The sequence below is a fragment of the Rhincodon typus genome, chromosome 4, assembly GCF_021869965.1.
Source record: "Rhincodon typus isolate 14 chromosome 4, sRhiTyp1.1, whole genome shotgun sequence".
In the NCBI taxonomy this organism is placed as follows: domain Eukaryota; kingdom Metazoa; phylum Chordata; class Chondrichthyes; order Orectolobiformes; family Rhincodontidae; genus Rhincodon; species Rhincodon typus.
Genome location: NC_063335.1, coordinates 19,373,389 through 19,396,223, shown reverse-complemented (window position 1 = coordinate 19,396,223; position 22,835 = coordinate 19,373,389). Strand labels below are relative to the sequence as shown.

At 42.7% G+C, this 22,835-nt stretch overlaps 1 protein-coding gene across 1 annotated transcript in view; it reads right to left on the bottom strand.

Moving 5' to 3' along the window:
• zbtb14 (zinc finger and BTB domain containing 14) overlaps positions 1-1,260 on the bottom strand; it is a 5,678-nt gene extending 4,418 nt beyond the window's left edge. Inside the window, exon 1 of the mRNA XM_020527923.2 lies at positions 1,081-1,260. The gene's annotated coding sequence lies outside the window, so the exon portion shown is untranslated. The remainder of the gene's footprint in view (positions 1-1,080) is intronic.
• Positions 1,261-22,835: the final 21,575 nt, after the last annotated feature.

The following is a 22,835-nucleotide window of genomic DNA, read 5'->3' as shown; positions in this document are numbered from 1 at the left end:
CTCTGTGCGTGTGGGTGCATTCTGCCGGGCAGATTGCTCTGTGCGTGCATTCTGCCTGGCAGATTGCTGTGTGTGTGTGTCCATTCTGTTGGGCGGATTACTTTGTGTGTGTGCGGGGAGTGCATTCTGCAGGCAGGATTGCTGTGTGTGTGTGTGGGGGGTGCATTCTGCAGGGCGGATTTGCTGTGTGTGTAGGGTGGTGCATTCTGCATGGCGGTGCATTCTGCATGGCGGATTGCTGTGTGTGGGGGGGGGGGGGGGCATTCTGCAGGGCGGGATTGCTCTGCGTGTCGGGTGGTGCATTCTGCAGGGCGGATTTGCTGTGTGTGTGTAGGGTGGTGCATTCTGCATGGCGGATTTGCTGTGTGCGTGTGTGTGTAGAGTGGTGCATTCTACATGGCGGATTGCTCTCTGTCTATGTGCGCACTCTGCAGACGATGTGCACAGGCCCGCCACCGCCAGCAGCTCCCGGGCGCGGGGCGGCGCTTCCCGCCTGCGGCCCGGGTTCGCGCGCTGTCTCTCGTGCTCTCTCTCTCTGTGTCTCGAGCTCGCTCCCGCCGCTCGCTGTGATCTGACGTTAATCACGTCCCGGAGGCTATGAAAATGAACAAAACGGCGCCATGCACTGCCACACCCCCCCCCCCCCAAACCCCGTCAACAGGAAGGTCACGGTCTCACGGTGGGTCTCGGTTATTAACACCGGGGTGGGGGGGTGTTTGTTAAACCGGTGCAAACGGCAAACACCGACACCCCGCGCCTGAGGGTTTAACGATTATTTATTTTCTCCAGGTCTGTGCACCAAGGAGGAAGCGGGTCACACTCGATGCAAACCATCCCGCTCCCTCCTTCCCCACCCCCTTTCCAGGCCCAGCCCACTGCGGGAGGCCGAGACCGGGGCCGCGCCCGCCGCTCTCTCCCGTAAGACCGTGGGCTTCCCTCCCCCCCCCCGCTCCCGGAGGCTGCAGGCGCTCGGTGACGGGGGTCCGTCCTTCCGCCTGGTGCGCGCACTCCCGGCCCCGAGCCTTCCAACACCCCCCGGGGGGGGGGGGTCTCACACACAGAGCCCGCCTCCCCCTTTACCTGACTCCCGAGGATGGGGCCTGGTCCACCTCCCGGCTCCCGCTCGGCCCCGCGCCCCCCCGGGGGGGAACTAACACACGCTCTCCGCACCGAGCGAGGGAGCGAGCTTTCTCGGCGCCGACTTTGTTGGAGGCGGCCGCTCCGCCCGAGCGCGCTCCTGGAGGACGCACAGTGACGCGCGGCGCAGGCGCGCACCGGGGCGAGCCCGGCGAGAGCACGCACGGGGGCGGGCCCGGGCCAGGGCCCTGGGGGTGGGGTGAAACCGGCACCAAGCAGTCCTCGGGAAAGGGGGGGTCCACTCCCCGTCTCTCTCACTCCCGTTTTTCTCCTCCCCCTCTTCCCCTCTCCCCTCATCGCTCACCTTTCTCCCCCGTCTCCCCCTCAACCCCACTCTCTCTTCCCCCTCGTCTCCCCCTCAACCCCACTCTCTCCTCCTCCCCCCTGCCCACACTGTCCTCACCCCCCCCTCCCACTCTGTCCCCTCCCCCCACTCTGTCCTCTGCCCCGCCCACCTCCCCACATCCTATCCTTCATACCGCCCACTCACCCATCCAACCCCTTTCCTTCCCCACCCTCTCACTCCATCCGTTGTCTCACTGACCTCCCTCTCACAGCCCCTCCCCTCCCCTCCTTCTCACAGCCCCTCCTATTGCCCACTCACCCCCCTTCCCTATACTCTCTCGTCTTTCTCCCCTTTCCCCCCTCCTCCTTCAACCTCTCCAACCACTGCCCCCCACCCCCAAGCCTCAACTTGTTAGTACAAGCTGTTACAAATGATGAAAATAGTCTCGTTGTCAATTTTTGTGTATGTATTTTTCAGTTGTGCAAAAATGCTTATTTAGAAGCGGGAAAGGAAACTTAATTCCCACACTTATCTCACTGTAAAGTTTTAATTACGTAAACTCGGTAAAAAATAAAAGTTGCAACTACATCCGTAATATATTTTTGTTCCATCAAATAAAGACTCACAAGTTTGGTTTTATAGCCAACTTGTGTTCAAGCAAATTTTAACTTGTTTCGCAGATAGGATGTCCATTTCTGACCTGTTAAATCAATCCCCTTACTTTGTTATGACATTAGCAAAATGTAGCAAACTTTCTGTTATATCTGTAGTGGTAAAAGATATGAGTTCCTTACTGTAACTCATTTCCATTCCCAGCAATCACATTTCAATAGGAGAGATTGAAGAAGTGTTCTGTACATTAGGGTACATCCGCTCCTGTAAGGGAGCGTCATGCACCAAGGTTTCAGGTATCAGCTTATCAAGCTTTTGCAGTATAGCAGGAAGTTATTATTCCTGGTTATGTGCACCCAGCAGAAAAGTGATTTTATAAACTGGTTCTTTAAATGCAAGCATTATTGTTTTTCTTGTCTTGTATATGGGGGAAGCAGTTGTAATGTTTATGTACTATGTTGAAGCTGTAATACGATTGCTTTGTCTCTCCAGGTTTGCCTTATGACCAATGAGCATGAGCATGTGATCTCTGTGGGGCAGTGATAAGAATAAACATATTTTAGGCAATTTAGAAAATAATTGGTGAGGGACTTATGAGCAGCTGTTTATACATCCCCAGCTCCTGGCCTGGGAGATTGGCTCAAAAATAGAAAGCCCAGCAGGAAATGTGTTATTTTTTTAAAAAATGGCTGCAAGATCAGGTGAGAACTTCAATCTGCATTTCCATTCAAAGTCAGGTAGGTTTGTATTTGAGAATGTCAGAAAATTTGGATTTTTTTTTATCAGCATTTAACTGAGGTTTCTTTTATCACTATGAATCTGTAAGAAATAGGAACAGGAGTATGCCCATTGGCCTCTCGAACCTGCTCCACCCTTGCAGATCTGACATTCTTCACATTCACTTTCCTGTCCTTTCCCCATAATCCTCCTTGAGATCCCTTCTTATTTTTTCCAAACTCTAGTGAATACAGGCCCAGGTGATCCAATCTCCTGTCATACAACAAATCTACCACTCTGGGAATCAGTCTGGTGAACCTTCATTGCACTCCCTCTATGGAAAGGATATCTTTTCTTAAGTAAGGAAACCAACTTGTTCACAATATTCCATTTGTGGTCTCACACACACCAGTACCCTGGACAGCTGCAGTAAGCCGTCTTTGCTCCTATACTCAAACATTCTTACAATAAAGGTCAACATACCATTTGCCCAATCTAACTGTTTGTTGTACCTGCAAGTTTCCTTTTTGGTGGCAGGTGCACCCAGGTACATCAACATTTCCCAATCTATTACCATATAAGTAATACTGTCAATCTACTTTTTCTACTGAAGTGGACAACTTTATCCTAATCCACATTATACTGCATCTGCCACACGTTTGCCCACTCAACTTTTCTAAATCACCTTGAAGCCCAACATATGAACAAAGAACAAGAGTAGGCCACTTAGTCCTCTGAATCTGTTCCATCATTCAATAAGGTCAGATGTGATTTTAACCTAAACTCTACATGCTGCACACCACTGATAATCCTTCATCCCCTTGGTAACTAAGAACCTATCCACCTGTGCCTTAAAAAATGTTTAAAGATTCCACATTCACTGTCATCTGAGGAAGGGAATTCTAAAAATTCTAAACCCTCAGAGAATTTTTTTCTTCAACTGACAGATTTTCTCTGAACTGTTTCCAATGCATTAACATCTTTCTGCAAACATAGTGACTAGTACAGTACACAGTATTTCAGATATGGTCACACAAATTTCCTGTATAACTGAAGTATAACCTCTGTACTCTTGTGTTCCATAACCCTCATGATAGAATATAATGTTCTATTAGCTTTGCCGATTATTTGCTGTACCTGCATACTAACTTCCTGTGATCCATACATGAGATCACTTAGATCTCTGCAACCTTTCCCCATTTAGATAATTTGCTCCTTTTTTATTCTTTCTGCCAAAATGGACAATTTCATACTTACCCATATTATAGTGCATTTGCCTACTTACCTACCTATGTTTGTAGGCTCCTTATGTGCTCATCATAACTTACTTTCCGACCTTTCTTTGTGCCATCAGCAATGTAGCTACCATACCTTCGATTCTTTCATCCAAATCATTTATAACAATTGCATAGAATTGAGGCTCCTGCAGTGACCCCATGGCACACCAGTCGTGATATCTGCCAGCCTGAAAAAGACCCATTTACTCCTACTCTCTGCTTTTTGTTGGAAAATCAATCTTCTATCCATGCCAATATGTTACCCCCTGCACCATGAGCTTTTATTTTCTGCAATAACCTTTGATGTGTTGGCTTATCAAATACTTTTTGGAAGCCTAAGTACAGTGCATCCACCAGTATCCCTTTATCTAAAGCACAAGTTACTTCTTTGAAGAACTCCAATAAATTAGTTAAACATGATTTCCCTTTGAGAAAACCTTGTTGGCTTTGCCTGTTTACCTTGAACTTGTCCAAGTGCCCTGTTATAATAATAGAAACATTTTTCATGTGACAAATTGTCACAGGGACTTATCAATTCACTGTTCCAACAATTTATTCAACACTATATCCCTGGTAATTGGAGTTTTTTTTTGAGTTCCTCTCTCCCTTTAATTTCTGATTTACAGCTATTTCCAGGATGCTACTTGTAACCTCTTGAATGAAGACTGATACAAAATATCTGTTCAGCTTATCTGCCATCTCTTTACCGATTTGATTCCATTACTAATTCTCCAAACCCACTTTCTATAAGATCAACACTTCTGTTAACTCTTTTTAAAATATCTGAAGAAACTTTTCGCATCTGTTTTTTATATTTTTGGATTACTTTCTCTTGTGCTCTAATTTTCCTTCCTTATTAACTTTTTTACTAATTCTTCATGATTTTTTAATTTTTTTCCAATCTTCTGATGACGGATATTAACTGCACTGAGGTAGCTGGCCACGTCACTTCAGTGTAAGGATTCTTCTCTTGGCTGTAGTCTCTGGGGCCCTTTATTGTCAGTGTTGGTCTGCAGTCATCACTCGCTCTCAGATGAAACACCAGTCCTTTTTTTTTCCTTATTTTGAAAAAGTTAGCTCAAGCCAACTGCAGTCACCATTTTGACCTTTTTAAAGACATTTTCTTGTTTCCTTTATTAGTTGTCAGACATGATTTGGCCTTGTGTTGGTTGTTTATCCTATTAATGGCCTGACTTTGCAACTCAGCTCAGTTGTGTATTCCAGTGAAGCAGGTCCAGGCATGCTTTAAGTCAGTATACTAGCTTGACCATCGCTGTGAAATAGAGTCTCAGTCATGTACAATTATGCTATATCTTTGCACAATTATGTTTTTTCTTTGAGTTTGATAATGACTTTTTTAGTTAACCACAGATGTTGGGCATGCCCCTTAGAATTTTTCTTATATGTTGGAATGTATCTATCCCATGCTTTCGAGAATATTCCCTTGAATGTTTGCCATTGCATTTTTAATGACCTATCCCTTAACCTAAATTGCCAGTTCACTTTTGCTAGCATGCCGTCAAAATTGCCTTTGCTTAAATCCAAAATAGTAGTTTTGGGTTCCTCAAATATTAAGTTTTGCCTATCCACTCTCATGCCTTATTGAAGTTGCACAGTGTATAACAGCTAACCCATCTCTTATACCTTCATTGTTTAGATTTAAGACCCTTGTTTCAGATCAGATTTCATCACTCTATCCAAATGAAGAATTCAACCATGTTATGATCACTTTTTCCAAAATAACCTATCAGAACAACAAGATTATTTATTAGCCCTTTCTCATTGCACAAAACCAATCCATGATTCCTCAGAGTACTGGGCCAAATTAAACATTTGTACAAACTCCAGGAATTCATCAGCTTAAGGTGCAAGTGTGGTTTGCCCAGTCTATATGCACGATTACTGTCATGCCCTTGCTCTAAGCATCTCTAATTTCTTGCTTGATGTTACCCATTATCTTACCAATACTGTCCTGAGGTTTAAAGACAATTCCCGCTAATGTTTCTGCCCTTCATTGCTTCTTAGCTTCACCCAGACTGATTCCACATCTAGATTTCCAATGACAGTATTTTTTCTGATTATTATACTGATTTCATCTTTCACTATCAACACCACCTCATTTCCTTTTCTGTTTCACCTGTCCGTCCTAAAAAATGAATATGCTTGGATTTCAGTCTACAATCTTGGTCATCCAGTCAATTACAATCGTTTGTGTTGTTAATTTATCCACCCTTATTGTGAATTGTCTTTGCATTCAGATCTAATACCTTTACACTTGTCTTTTTGACATTTTGCACTTTCTTTTTCTGCTGTGGCCCCATTTGCTGCGAGCCCTTTGCCTTCCACTTTTTAGTTACCTTTCTTTCATTTCCAACTTTGTTTCCCTCACTCTTGTCTCCGGTGCCCAACCACCTGCCACTGTAGTTTAAAACTTCCCCAGCAATATCCCCTGTGAGAATATTGAACCCAGTTCTTCTGGGATGCAATTCATCCAGCTTTTACAGATTTCACCTTTCCCCAGAATTAGTCCCAATATCTCAAGAATCTAAACCCTTCCCTCCTGCACCATCCGTGCAGCTGTGCATACAACTGGTCTATTCTCCTATTCTTGATCTTACTAGTGTATGGCACTGGGAGTTTTTTTTTTTGATTCATTTTTTATTATTCTTGTGGGCATGGCTGACTGGGCCAGCATTTATTGGCCATCCATAGTTGCCTCGAGAAGATAACAATCTTTGAAATCCTTTTCAGTTTATCTCCTAGCTCCCTATATTCCCTTCACCCCTCTTTTTTTTTCCACATGTATCATTGATACCAACATGGACCATGACATCTGGTTGTACTCTGCCCACTTCAGAATGTCCTGCAGTGGCTCAATGACATCCTCAGCTCTGACACCAGGGCAGCAACATATCATCCTGGTGTCACGTTTGTGGCCATAAAAATGTCTATATGCTCCTGTTATGATAGAACTGCCCCCATCCCTTATTTAATGAAAGATATTATTTCTTCAGAGGCAGTTCAGAGAAGGTTCCCGAGGATGATCCTTGGAGCGACTAGCTTATAAGTAAAGGCCAAACAGGTTGAGACTCTACAGTTAGAAGAATGAGAGGTGATCTCATTGAGACATATAGGATTCTTAAGGGACTTGACAGGGTAAATGCTGAGAAGATGTTTCCCATCATGGAAGAGTCGAGGACAGGGGTGGGGACCCTGTGGCCTTAAGGCTACATATGGCCTTTTGGGGTAGTAGATGGTCTTCTGCCTATTTGTCTGCAAACACTAAATCCACCTTTTTAAATCTGTGTACCATTTTGAAATTTTTACTGGTAACCTGGTCATATCAAAAACAGAAAAGAACATTAAAGGAAGAGAACAGGGTATTCAATTAAGAATGGGAATTGCAGTATTACGTAGTTGCTGTAAAAGATAAAATGATGTGTTTGCTCTGCGATGCCATAATTGCAATAGTGAAGAAATATAATACATATCAGCATTATGCAACTCATAAGGACCACAAATATGCTAAGCTGGAAGGAGAACCCTTGAAAGTCTGCACTTAAGAAAATTAAAGATCAAAAGCAGCAGCAGCAAATATTTAAAATGATGTCAGGACAAGGGACTGACATAAAAACAAAATTGCTGGAAAAGCTCAGCAGGTCTGGCAGCATCTGTGAAGGAAAAAACAGAGTTAACATTTCGGGTCTGGTGACCCTTCCTCAGGGACTGACATGACTGAAGCAACTTAAAAAGTAGCAATATATGCGTGGAAGAAGAGGTAAGCCAATTAGCGATGTGGAAATCATAAAAGAATGCATTGTTGAAGTTGTAGGATGTTTAGATTTAGATTAAGTTAATAAGTACAAACAACTACCTCTTTCAAGAAGGACTATAACTGATCGGCAACGTGAATTAGCCTTCAATGTAACAGAACACCTTCATACAATATGCCAAAGTGAAGACATTTATTATTAGATTGCCTTGGATGAATCCACTGACGTTACTAACTCAGCACAGGTGCTATTTTTTTAATTCATGTTATAACTGTGGATTTTCATTGCCACGAGGAGTTACTGGCTTTAGGTACCCATACAGCAAAGACATGTGGACTCGACATTTTCACTCTTCAAAGAAAAATGCCGTGAGGTGAAACTGAATTTATGTAATTTAGTAAGTGTATGCACAGACAATGCACCTTCCATGAGAAGAAAATGTGAAGGATTTGTTGTGTTACTACAAAAAGACTTGCCGGGTTCAGATACTTTGATTTCCTTTGATTGTCTTTTGCATCAACAGAATCTCTGTGCCAAATCTACTGTTTTAAGAGACACATTAAATAAAGTCGTAGATATTGTAAACTATATTCGAGCAAATGCATCATGGCATCGCCAATTTCACAACATGCTTCAGCTTGATGATGAAACATTCAGTATAGATCTGCCATATCATTTTAAAGTGCACTGGTTGTCCTTTTATCTTTGCAAAAACAAATCATAAGATTTTTTGAGCAACTGAATGAATTATGTGAATTGTCAAAAGAGATTTCTGCAGAAATGCTGCATTTTTGTGTGATTTAATGTCAAAGCAAAATGATCTGAATTTGTTTTGCAAGGTAAAACTATATATATGATATTTGGCTAAAAATCCAGGCATTTCGGAAAAAGCTGACCTTTTTCAAAACCCCTTACCCGATCAGAACTTTCAGCTTAACGCTTTCCTGAACTGGCAAAGATAATTAATGAACAGGATACAAGCAAATCATTAAGGAAATACGACGTGAAAGAATTTACAGTTGTTCTAGACTCCCTGATTGAAGAATACAATGAAAGGTTTGCAGATTTTGAGAAACATGATCTTACACTGAAACTAGCTTTTCAACCACACATGGTTGATGTCTCCAAAGCACCTGATGACTTACAGATGGAACTGATTGAGCTATCAAAAGATAATATTCTGAAGTCCCTATTTCACACGAAGAAGGATCCCATTGAAATATGGAAAAATGCCATTGAATACCCACATCTATGTCAACATGCTCGTCGAATGCTATCTGTTTTGGCACAACTTACTGTTGTGAATCAACATTTTCATATGTGACAAATTAAAATGTGCTTGAGATCTCAGGTGACAGATATTCACTTGGACGATCAATTAAAACTACGGTCAACGATATTGGAACCAAATATCCAATTCCCATCTTGCAATAAGCAATCACAAAAAGTCATTACATGGTTTGTGGTCAAAGTTTTTCACATTATTAGTTCTCGTGTCAACTTTGCCGAACAAATAAATGTGTCTGCTAATTTTTATTTTGTTTAAAATCCTCATATAACAGCAGGCTTTAATTAAAATTAATAAGTATGTTGACAAAAATATGACATTTTGTTGTACGTGTTAAATTCTCAGCATGTAGCCTAATAGGATCTTGGTTAAATTAAATGTGGCCTTCCAATGTAAAAAGGTTTCCCATCCCTTGTCTAGGACCAGAGGGTATAGTCTCAGAATAAGGGAGTAGCACTAATTTAAGACTGAGATCAGGAGGAATTTCTTCTGTCAGAAGGTCTTTGGAATTCCAGGCCACAGAAAACTGGGGGCAGAGTTCTTGTGTATATTTAAGGCTGAAATAAATAGCTTCTTAATCAATAGTGGAATCAAGGGTTCTAGGAAAATACAGGAAGGTGGATGAGAGGAATGCCAGATCAGCCACGATCTGATTCCTTGGTGGAGCACACTCAAGAGGCTGAATGGTCCACTGGTATTCTCATGTCTTATGATCTTATGCAGCTGGGTCACTGCTGGTGCCAAAGACTTTGCTATGGCTGCAATCGTTGAGAAACCATATACCTGGCAGGACCAAAACAGACCCATCTTTTAGAGGGGGAGATGGATCCAGGCCACTACCTGCGTGGTGCCTTTATGCTGTCTAGCAGTCACTCATTCCTTCTCTGCCTGCACCCTGTTCAACTATGGCGAGGCCAACTTACTGTATGTGTTACTCATGAAGATCCCAGCCCTGCAGATAGTCCACAGTGACTGCGGCTGCTGCTCCAGATCTGAAATATAAATTTCCAGTAGCTGCAGCTTGAGACACTTCCTACTCATATGGTCAGTTTGGACACTGGAAGTGCCCCTAACTACCCACTTCACAGAGGAGGAGCATTCCACCTTCCTGAGCTTCCTTGCCATAACCTAGCTTTAAAAAACTCTCTCCATTAATTTCCTCTAGTTTAAATAATAGGAAATATGTACCAGGGACCTCACTTATCCCTTATGCTTTATACACTCAATCTAAAGATGAATTTTTACTTTAAAGACTGTAGAACTATTCACCTGGTCATACTTATCAAGCAGCCACTTGTCCCGTCCTGGCACCAGATCCCAATTGATGAACTTACATTTTCCCTGGCATGTCACTCTTTTTAATATTTTCAAAACTCATCTCTCTCATGCACCTTTTGAACTCTTAGTCTCTTTGAGGCCAAAGATGGATAAAGAAAAGGGAGAAGTTTACCTCCTCCCTTCTCACTGAACTCCCCTCTTACTAAACTCAGCATTACCAGTCTTTGACAGAGCACTTAAACTTTCTTATTTATACTACTGTGACTCAAGTCACTTTCCTAACATGCAATTGCAAAAGAAACAATTAAGCCAGTTACTTAATTGGTTGCTCTTATCTGGTCTGCAGCAGTCTTGATTTGCTTATTTAATCCTGCCCCCAAGCCTCTAATACACTTTAGACTTAAAACAGTAAGTAGAACACTAAATTGCAGACAAGTAGTCCTAGCCCATACACAAGATTAAGCCTTGAAAAAGATGTGGTTTTGAGGCGGTCTCTGGTGACCACCTTGAAACCGACATCCATTTCAAGCCCACCAACTCCCACAGGTACCTAGACTACAGCTCCTCTCACCCGCCTTCCTGCAAGAATGCGATCCCCTACTCCCAATTCCTTTGCCGCGTCTGCTCCCAAATGGGGCGTTCCACATCTGAACATCCCAGATGTCCTCTTATTTCAAGGGCTGCAACTTCCCCACTTTGGTGGTTGAAAATGCTCTCGACCGCATCTCTTGAATTTCCCACACCTCTGCCCTCAGATCCCCACAAAGAATCCCCCTTGTCCTCACATATCACCCCACTAGCCTCCATATTCAACGTATCATTCTCTGCCACCTGTAATCCGACCCCACAACCAAAGATATATTTCCCTCACCACCCCTATCTGCCTTTCGTAGGGACCGCTCTCTCTGCGACTCCCTCGTCCGCTCCACAATCCCCACTAGCCCCACCACCTCTGGCGCCTTTCCCTGCAACCACAGGAAGTGCTACGCCTGCCCCTCACCTCCATTCAAGGCACCAAACAAACCTTTCACATCAGACAGAGGTTCACTTGCACATCCGTCAATGTGGTCTAATGCATCCACTGCTCCCGATGTGGCCTCCTCTATACCATTTAGACCAAGCAGAGGCTCGGAGAACTCTTTGTAGAGCACCTGCACTCTGTTCACAACAAACAACAACACCTTCCAGTCCGAACCATTTCAACTCCCCCTCCCACTCCCTGGGCCACATGTCCATGCTGGGCCTCCTCCAGTGTCACAATAACACCACCCAGAAACTGGAGGAGCAGCACCTCATATTCCGCCTTGGGAGCCTACAACGCAATGGTCTAAACTTGGACTTTACCGGTTTCAAAATCTCCCCACTCCCTCGGCCTCATCCCATGACCAACGCTTCCTGTCATCCCTGCCTCCTTGACCTGACACAACCAGTCCATAATCTCTCCCACTTATCCACTCCTCCCACCTCACTGACCAATCCCCATCACTGCCTACCTACACTCACCTATCACCATCCCACCTACCTTCCCCAGCCCCACCCCTTCTCTCTATTTCGGAGCTCCCTTCCCCCTCCCCCATTTCTGAAGAAGGGTCCTGACCCAGAACATCAACTTTCCTGCTCCTCTGATGCCGCCTGGCCTGCTGTACTCCTCCAGCTCCACACTCTGTTATCTCTGACTCCAACATCGGCAGTTCTTACTATCTTTGAAATTGAAAACTCTTTTTTTTCCCAATTTGCAGACTTAAGCAGAAGCAGCAAATGCGGAGGTGACTGCTTGGCTCCAGGAATTTATATTTGCTGAATACCCAAAATAAATACCCAAAATGAAAAACTCCAATAGGAATTCAGAAGAAACGTCTTTGCATAAAGGCTGGTAAGCCTGTGGAACTTGCTACCACAGAGAGTGATTGAAACAAATAGAGAGCTTGGACTTAGCAAAGGACAACAGAGATTGTTCAGGTTAGGCATCCTTAGAAGAGGCTACAAGGTGCAGGGCTGGATGAACACAGCAGGCCAAGCAGCATCACAGGAGCAGAGAGGCTGACGTTTCGGGCCTAGACCCTTCATCAGAAAAGGGGGAGGGGAAGGGGGTTTTGAAATAAATAGGGAGAGAGTGGGAGGTGGATAGAGGAGGGATAGAGGAGAGGATAGGTGGAGAGGAAACAAACAGGTCGAAGAGGCGGGGATGGAGCCAGTAAAGGTGAGTGTAGGTAGGGAGTTAGGAAGGGGATAGGTCAGTCCAGGGAGGACGGACAGGTCAAGGGGGCGGGATGAGGTTGGTCGGTAGGAGATGGAGGTGCGGCTTGAGGTGGGAGGAGGGGATAGGTGGGAGGAAGAACAGGTTAGGGAGGCAGGGACGAGCTGGACTGGTTTTGGGATGCAGTAGGGGGAGGGGAGATTTTGAAGCTTGTGAAATCCACATTGATACCATTGGGATGCAGGGTTCCCATGCGGAATATGAGTTGCTGTTCCTGCAACCTTCGGGTGGCATCGTTGTGGCACAGAGCTTGTTCTGCTGAATTGCTTTTCTTTGAGCCAGTGCTGAAGTGTGCTGCCACCTATTGGATGATACATCCACCCCTGCACTTCCCCGATTTGTCATAAATGTCTTCTTCTGCACCAACTAATAGTTTCTGCAGGTGTGTCCTGTTGCAGGAAATTTTTATACCATATTGCAAGCCTTTATCACACATATGCTCATTTGGGGGCTTGTTATCAGGAAATCACCAAACATCCACGAATTAGAATCTGTCATCTGAAATGCACTGCTTGAAAGAACAATGAAAGCCAATTCAACGGTAACTTTTAGAATGGATTTGGATAAATACTTTAATAGGAAAAATATTCGGGTTTCCAGGAAAGATCAAAACTGTGGGACTTTCAAAGAGCACAATGTGTTGCATGTGGGTTACCGGTAATGGTCATTGGATGGAAACTGTCGGATCTGATCTACCACTATTTATTTCAATCAAATATTCAACATGTAGGCTAGGTGTGCCTTTTTACAAAAATGCAAAATTAAATTTACACTCAACTTGATAAAATAGAAGTGATATGAAATGTGCTACAGATTGATCTGATGGAGTTTGACTCTGTGGTATTACAGTTTCCTCACTGTGGTGAGACAGTTTCTGAGGTGTTCTTAATTTGTCACTGCACTATTGCCTTGTAATACTGTGCAGCCTGAGTTATTCTTTAAACATTTTCATCAAATTCTACTACATATGGAATTAAAAAGCTTGCCTGTTTACCTCTGTGATTTATATGCAAACTCCAAGACTGAAACACGAGGTATGATTGTTGACATAAATATTAAGAGTTACATTTTTGTTTTAAAAATAAAACTAATATTTGTTTTGTGTGCACTACATGAACATATTGACCTGATCAAATGCAAACTGAATACATCACATTATAGTATTTAATTTTATTATTATGTTCAGTTCTTAGTAATATGGAACTATTGCTGCCTCTTACATACATAGGAGCATGAAGAAAAAATAAGAGGTCATTTGGTTCATAGAATCCCTACAGTGTGGCAACAGGCCCTTCGGCCCAACATGTCCACACCGAACCTCAGAGCATCCCACCCAGACCCATCCCCCTAATCTACACCTCCCTGAACACTATGGGCAATTTAAGCATGGCCAACCCACCTAATCTGCACATCTTTGGACTGAGAGAGAAAACCGGAGCACCCAGAGGAAACCCACGCAGACACGGGGAGAATGTGCAAACTCCTCACAGACAGTCACCTGAGGCTGGAATCAAACCCAGGTCCCTGGCGCTGTGAGGCAGCATTGCTAACCACTGTGCCACCATGCCGCCCATCTTGTCTCTTGTCTTCATCTTGCCTCTCCTGGATAAAGAGGAATTATCCACCTAAACCAACTTTCCAGCTTTTGTTCCTCAGTCTAGTACATTATGACACTTTAAATGCATATCCAATTACTTGATGGCTGCTGAAAGAAACAGTGACATCATTAAATAGTAAAGGTTCTGAGCCAAGAGTGCTTTCAGAGTGAAAGTACTTATAAAATTGTTATTTGGTCGTCTATCTTTCATGTGCTAAGGCTGCCCAACAAATCATGGTCGGAATATCAAGGAAGCAGACATATTAAAGGATCACACCTCTAGAGAGATTTCAATCACAGAAGTATTATGGTGCCATCAGCCCATTGTGTCTACATCGCCTCTTTCTAATGAGCTTTATGGTTTTATGCCATTCTCCTGTGTTTGCCTCATGCCCTTGCAAATTGCTTCTATTCAACTAATTTAATTTCCTCCTGAATTCCTCAGCTGACTGTGCCTGCACCATACTTAGTCTTCCATCCCATTTGCAAATCAATTTAACCTGTGCCCTCTCATTCTCGATCCTCTTGTAAGCAGGGACAGATTTCCTCCCATTACTTTATCCAGGCCTCTTATAATTTTGCATACTGTTAACATATCTCTCCTTCACCATATTTTTTCCAAGGAGCACAGTCCCAATCTTTCCAATCTATCCTCATAACTACGTTTTGTCACCCCAGAACCATTTCTGTAAATCCCATCTGCACTGTCGTCAGTGCATTCACCTTCTTCCTGTAGTCTGGCCTTCAGAACCATACATAATTCTCTGGTTGATTTCTGACATATCTTAAACAAGTTTAGCATCAACTCATTGCTCATATACTCCATGTCTGTTGTAAGAAGGCCCAGGATCCTATATGCTTTATTAAGGTCCTGAGGAGAGTGTTGAACAAAGAGATCTTGGAGTGCAGGTTCATAGTTCTTTGAAGGTAGAGTCCCAGGTAGATAGGATAGTGAAGAAGGCTTTTGGTATGCATGCCTTTGTTGGTCAGTGAGTACAGGAGTTGGGAGTTCATGTTGCGGCTGTACAGGACATTGGTTAGCCCACTTTTGCAATACTGCATCCAGACCTGGTCTCCCTGCTATAGAAAGGATATTGTGAAACTTGAAATGGTTCAGAAAAGATTTACAAGGATGTTTCCAGGGTTGGAGAGTTTGAGCTATAGGGAGATGCTGAATAGGCTGGGGCTATTTTCCCTGGAGCGTTGGAGGCTGAGGGGTAACCTTATAGAGGATTATAAAATCCTGAGGGGCATGGATAAGGTAAATAGATAAGGTCTTTTCCCCGGGATGGGGGAGTCCAAAACTAGAGGACATAGGTTTAAGGTTGGTGGAGGGGGAGCGTGACATTTAAAAGGGACTTAAGGGGCAATTTTATCATGCAGAGGGCGTTGTGTGTATAGAATGAGCTGAGGGAGGAAGTGGTGGAGACTGGTACAATTACAACATTTAAAAGGCATCTGGATGTGTATATGAATAGGAAGGGTTCAGAGGAATATGGGCCAAATACTAGCAAATGGGGCTAGATTAATTTAGGATATCTGGTCAGCATGGACAAGCATCTGTTTCTGTGCTGTACGGCTCTATGACTGATAACTGCTCTACCTACCCTGCCACTTACAATGATTTCTGCACATGTACATTCACGTCTCTTCCTCCATCCCCTTAATTATTGTATCCTCTATATTACATTGTCTGTCCATGTTCTTCCTCGAAAAATGCATCACCTCACACTTCTCTGTATTGAACTTCATCTACCTACACAATCAAACTATCGGTGTACCTTTGGAGTTTTGCAGCAGCCTGCTCACAGTTTCAGGCCAAGTATGGCTAACTTGGATATCAAGTACATTTGAAAAGTGAGTTTTCACAGGTCCCGAATTGTTTCTCATGGTAGGCTAAAAGGAATTGCTCAATTAGATGATATTGCTTATTGTTGAGACTGCGAGATCAGGAGGGTGAGCAGCACCAGCGAAGGCAGGAAGTGAAGACCTGTAGTAACTGCAAAATAGTGAATGAGGGAAGTATGTAGGTTGCTATACAGTATGCAGTCTTCCAAAACACAACACCGTACCACAGTTTCACAGATGAGCAGAATGTAAGGCAACTGAATTTCAAGAGCAAGGCAGTGAGTCACATATGTCATCTGCTGAAGTGAGATTGATGCTGAGCATCACTGTTTGCAGTGCAATGATTTGGCAGCAGAGGTCAATGTGGTTCTAAACTTATCGCTCTAGCCTCTTCCGGTAGATACAATGGTAATGTATACATTAGTAACATCAGCCTGGTGGTGATAAATGGACTATTTGTAAAGCACCAAAAATTAATTACTATGCTGACAAGCAGAAAGAAAGAATAGTAGTAATCCCCACCCCACCATTTCTGAATTTTCACAGGTGTAAGGCATCACAGACCACACAAGTGTAGCCCCATCACTACATTGGCAAGTTTTCTTCTTAACTGTTTGTAATCACAGGCAATGGGACATGCAGGTCTGCACCTGACATTCTGCAATTTCTTGTAGTGCTTTAATATTGTGACAGTCCTCATTACCTATTATTTCATCCAGACCATCAGGTGAATGATTTTTTTTATTGTCATGTGTATTTTACAGTGAGAAAAACAGTAAAGTACAATGAAAAGCTTTTCCACTGTTGCCATGAGCTGGTGTCACAAGAAATAAAAGATTTTGCTTAAAGAGAGTCCATCAGTCCTCAGCTAACTCGTTATCAATGACACCTTCACCACAATCCCTCCTCCATCACTTTTTACCACTATCTACACCGGATCCAACTAATGTCAAAGTTGCCACACTTCAGGCACCATCTTTCACCACTAGGCTGTTTCTCCTCAGCCACTGCCTGTGCCAGAGCCACCAACATCAGAGTCACATCTCCTGCAGCAGTCTCTCTACCTCAGTTGTGCAAAGGTGGCAGAACAAGTCATTACTTTGAGGATTTGGAGACCAGTATCAATAAGGTTATTTGCATCCTATGAGAGAACCATGAACTTCTCCAATGGAACTAATGTCATGGATTGTGCCTTGACAGTTTGCTTGTTCTGGGCAAGAACAAGTTCAGAATGAGGTGAACACATAAAAGTGCTTGTCTATGCTTTCATTTCTGCCTAAAAGATATTGGAGCCAAGCCAGGATTGCAGCAGTCTGACTTCTCATTTTTACAGAGCTGTTACCAGATACTCCATCAATGTGGACTCTATGGAACCGTTCAGAAAGCTGATCACTTGATATGACTGGCTGCATAGTCAGGATAATCAACACGAAAGGATTGCACAAGTTGGGGTTGGACCTCACCCTGCTTCCCATCATCGTGTGCATTAGCTGGCAAAGTGCATTAATTAGTGATCAGTTCCTTTATTTAAACTGAGGCTTACTGGTGCCTACCGCGCTTTCTCTCTCTGGTAGACTGGCATTGCTATGGCTTGGTCAAAGACATGAGATGTTTTATATTCTTGGAGACTCACCCTCCTCAAATGTCTGCCTTTTCTCTTACATTGTACATTCATAGATATTTATAACAGAGGAGGCGGCTATTTGGCACATTATATTCACACTGGTCAACAAGATCTGACTGCACTAGTCACATTTTCCAGCTTCAGGCTCATCATCCTGGGGAGCTGGATAATGAGCTTAATCTCCAAGAAAGATGCACGTCAGTGGTAACATTGAGATTATTTGAGGATGTGTGCATCAGGATTGAATAATTTTGTGAGGTAATAGTGGGGGACATAGCAACATCTAAAGTGGCAAAAGCAGCAGGAGGTGGGGTTTATAGCAGTGATTAGAGAGGACACATGAGAATAAGGGAGGAGGAAGGAAGGCTTATGACTGCTGAGGCTAGCAGCAGCACATGGCTAAGAACAGAGTAATGAGAGGCATGAACTTAGTTTTATAACATTTTTCAGGTCAATAACCTTTTGGCCACCTTGACCCAAATCCTCAAAATGATGACCTGTCATGCTACCTTTGAACAACCGTACAGGGAGTTTGCCTTGAGAACTTCCTTCCAACATTTCCCCTAACCTCCTGTTGCTTTTCCCCACCAAAAGCTCCAGGTTAATGTCTAAATAGTTTATCTCTCTTCCTGCATTTCCTTTCTCTGCCATTTCAGCCTCTTAAAATTGAATTAAGTGGATAGCCTATTCTTTCTAAGAGCTGAAGACTGTCTTTGAAATGTATCAGGCGAGATTATTTTCTATATTTCCCTAGTCCAAGTGGATCAAAGCACATGGGATTAAAGGAGTAGCAGCTACATGGATAGAATATTTTCTTTTTATTTCATTGTTCAATGGGATGTGGACATTGCAGGCCGGGCCATTCCTAATTGCCCTTGAGAAGATGGTGATGAGTTACATCTTGAAGTGTAGCTGTTCCTGTGACAGTGGGACACACTGTTGTCACAAAGGGAATTTAGTGACCTAGTAACAGTGAAGGAATGGTGATAAATGTTGTGTGACTTAGAGAGGATTTTACAGGATTTGAGTGTATTGTATACCAGCTGCCATTGTCCTGCTTGGTCACAGACATTACAGATGTGGAAGGTGCCATTGAAGGAACCTTGATGAGTCATTGAAATGCATCAGTGCATCTTGGAATACATACGTAACCAGTGTGCAGCAGTGGGGGTGGAGGTAGTAAATATGTAAATTTGTGAATAGGGTTCTGCTGAAGCAGGCTGTCTTGGCCTGAGTGGTCTCAAGCTCCACAAGAGCTGCAAAACAGCACTCATCCAAGCAAATAGAGAGCATTTGCTTCTCACTTGTAGATTTGAGTGTAGATCATGGAAGGAGGAATTTGGGAGTCAGAAGAGTTACTTGCTGCAGAGTTCCTAGCCTCTAACTCACTCTTGTGGCCATGGTACTTATGGAACTGGTCCAGTTTAGTTGTTGGTTAGTCATAATTCTCGCATGTTGACAGAGAAGAGTGATGAATTGTTGTAGTTTGGGGAAAAAGAGTGAAGGGAGACAATAGGAACTGAACATTCTAAAGGAGATTTAGGAAACTGGAGAGTCATACACATTGGCATGACAAGCTGATAGAGCTGCTAAAACAAGAATGTGACCCTTGCTTTCTAAAGAGAGTACAAAAACAAATAAGCTGTGGTATTTCTCTTCAGGTGTCAGCTTAAATAGTGTGTCAAATTCAAGGCACCATGGTTTAGGAAGGATGCTAGGGTCTTGAAGGGGCAGAGGGGAGAATAATCAGAAGACATGACAAGATGGAGCAGTAAGCTATAAAAAAGACAACAGTGGAGATTGGTTGCAATACACCAGAGATTAGGGAGGAATTTGGAAGGCCAGAATTTACTGTAGCCAAGAATCTAAGCATCTGCAGTTGGTTTGACTTGCCCTGCATGCTTTAATTAAAAAAAAAAACTTGTTTCCACAAAATGTGAATAATGCAAGCTGGTAGTTGGCAAGGGCATTCAAGACTTTAGGTGAACAGTGCAAACAACAGATTTGAAAAGAAAGATTGAAAAGGGTGAACTGAAGGGTCAATTCAATACCACATCAAAAACAGAGGGAAGATAAAACTGGATTAAGAAAATGAGAGAGAAAGATAAACATTCTTCCTTTAAAGAAAAAGCTTTTAAAATCCCCAAAATTTCAAAACCTGAATGAATCAGTGATCCTTAATCATTAATTTTCATTGCCAGTAAGGTTGGTTAGCTGTAACCAACAATTATCACATTGTTAAATGAACCATGGAAATGAGGAAAAATATTCATGCAATAAGTTCTGATGATCAGACATGCAGTACTTGAAAGGATGTTGGAAACAGATTCCATTGTAATCTTCTGAAGCGAATTTGAGATTTACTTGAAAAGAAAACATTTACGGAGGAACAGAGCAAGCATAGGATTATACAGATAGCTCTTTCAAAGAGCTGACATAGGTAACATGGGCTGAAGAGTTTCTCAGTCAGGAACACAAAGGTTTTCATTTGTCTTAACTTGTGGGCCACCATAGGATTCTTAGACTACTATTAATATTTTGAAGGTTTATTTTTAAGACAAAATGATTTCAATAAAAAAAAGCATAATAAACAAGAGCTAACAAATGCCACATGATGCAAATATTTTAATGTTATTTCCAGTATACCATCATCACTCCTTCCAGATTTCTCTAATTTTGAAGGCTAAAGAGTAAAGAATAATGCATTAAAACATTCACATAATCTTTTCCTAGTGAAAGGCAAATACAAACAATGAAGCAATTCAATTGGAGCACATCAAGTTTCTAGCTGTATATGCACACGTTTTAGGGCAGTGACCTTGAATTCTTTAATATCAAGCCCTACAAAGCATTTCAGATTAAATGACATGGCTAGTTTCAGTCCTTTTCTTTAATAAATTAGTATGCCACCACCGTATTTTATTTAGCATAGCTTAGTACAGAGCAAGCCTTCTGTACATATTTTGTTTTCTTATTTCTCTCTTGATTGGTTTTGTAACATCACAGTATCTAGCAGGCAGGCAAGTGCAAAAAAAAAACTAATTCTCCGTTTTCAACAAGTTGCGCTTGACTGCAAATATAGAAAAAAAACACATGAAATGTTTCCTGGGCACTAATAGAAAAAATATTCCTTTTTCTATCTTCTGTAAATACTTCCAGAAACAATTTTTTCCAAAGTTATCAAGGTTTTCGAAACATTGTTCATTTCGCACATACAGTCTGGTGACTCCAGACCTATTCGGGTCTCCTCTTTCTTATTTTTCCAAAAAAGATGAACGAAACATCAATCAAGTTACATCTGTGTTTGAAATCTGTGTGTGATTATTCTATACCATTGCCTGTTGATCCCATAATCAAAGAGCACTGATTGACTGATTTTTGACTGCAAATGCCCAGCCTGGAGTTTCCCCACCTAGAGGGCATCATTGGAAAAGAGTAGGTTTGCTCCCATATGATTTTCCATGCACTGAAACTTGCTTGCGTTTCTAAAATGCCAGTGGTGACTATACATTGAAAGTATATGGATAGTATAATAATCTGCATTACATAAACTTGTGAACAGAAAATAACTCAAGTTTTTGAAACTGATTTTGTTTGACTCAGGCTGAGAAATTGAACCCTTCTCGGAGCCCTCCACTTCACATGTTTCGAAAACGTAGAAACATTTATAGCACATAAGGAAGCCACTCTGTCCATCATGTCTGGGCTTGCTTAAAAACAAGCCATCGACCTAATCTCATTTTTCATCAATCGGTCTGTGTGATAACCCCTACAAGGCCCATGAGGAATCATTAATTTATCTCCATGTGGAGCTTGTTGAATAGGAGTTCCCTTGGTTACAGGCACTGGTCTACACAGCTGGAACGTCACCCGAGACCTTCTTAGGCAGACCCCATACTGGGAGGTGGGCATCACCCGTGGATACAGTGCTTTTCCTCCTCCTCCAACTCTATTTTGATTCAGTCCCTTCCCCATCTCTCCCTCACTTCCTTCATGTCAGGCTTTGCTTGTAAATATTCACTTGGTCACACAGGTATTTCCCTGGTAGTGGAGAAAGAAAACCCGAACGGAACAAAAAAAACCCACTGAAAATGGTGCCTTTATATTGTCTTACTTAATTTTAAAAAAAATAGAAAGGTAGGGGCCCTCTTGTGGTGCAGTGATAGTATCCCTACCCTTGGGTCGAGACACCCTGGATTCAAGTCCTACCTGAACAAGTTAACTAGAAAACAAGGTTAAATAAGAAAAAAGCAGACCCCAGTGGGGCCCTCCTGTGGCATAGTGTCCCTAGCCCTATACCAAGAGGCAAATAAATAAGGTTAGGCAGATACCCTGGAAGGAAGTGGGCACCTCAGGGAACACAGTGCTTTAGCTCTCCCTTCATCTCTATTTTGATTTAGTCCCTACCTCCCCCTCAGTTTTGATGAATTGCATTGGCCTTAATGGGCTTTGCATGTAAACATTTAATTGGCTGCATGCGTGATTTACTAGTGGAAGTTAAAAGGGAAAAAAAAATCACAATGATTATGGTGGTGAGAAAGTTTGGAGTTGTGTGAGTTAGCACTCTGGGTATTAAAAGAAATATACCCAGCAGGCCCCTCTCTTCCACAGTAATGTTTGTGCCCAGTTGTCAGTGGAGAGGGAGCAGTGTCCATCAATGCTTTTAAAAAGAGGTGGGCACTTCAGGGGATACAGGGCTTTATTTCCCCCTCCACCTCCATTTTGGTTTAGCACCATCACATTTTATTACCGCCACTGCCACTGCCATCACCTTTGATGTTCCACATTGGCCATAATTGGCTGCATGGGTGACAACTGTGGGTAGTTCATAGTTTAAGAACAAAAGAAAACATCAGTGATTTGGGGGTGGGCACATTGTTTAGTTGTGTGAGATAACGCCTCTGGCTACAGAAAAAAAGAAGAAAAAGGAAACTAAAGCAAACACCCTTCAAACTGTTGTGGCACAGTGGTAGTGTCCCTTCCTTGAACCAGGAAGCTCAGGTTCAAGTCCCATCCGCTCTAAAGGTGTGTAACAACATCTCTGAGCAGGCCGATTATAAAAATATTTTTAAGACACCCCCTTTAGAGAGAGGTAGGCACTGCAGTGGATACAGTAATTTATTTACCCCTCCCGCTCTCCC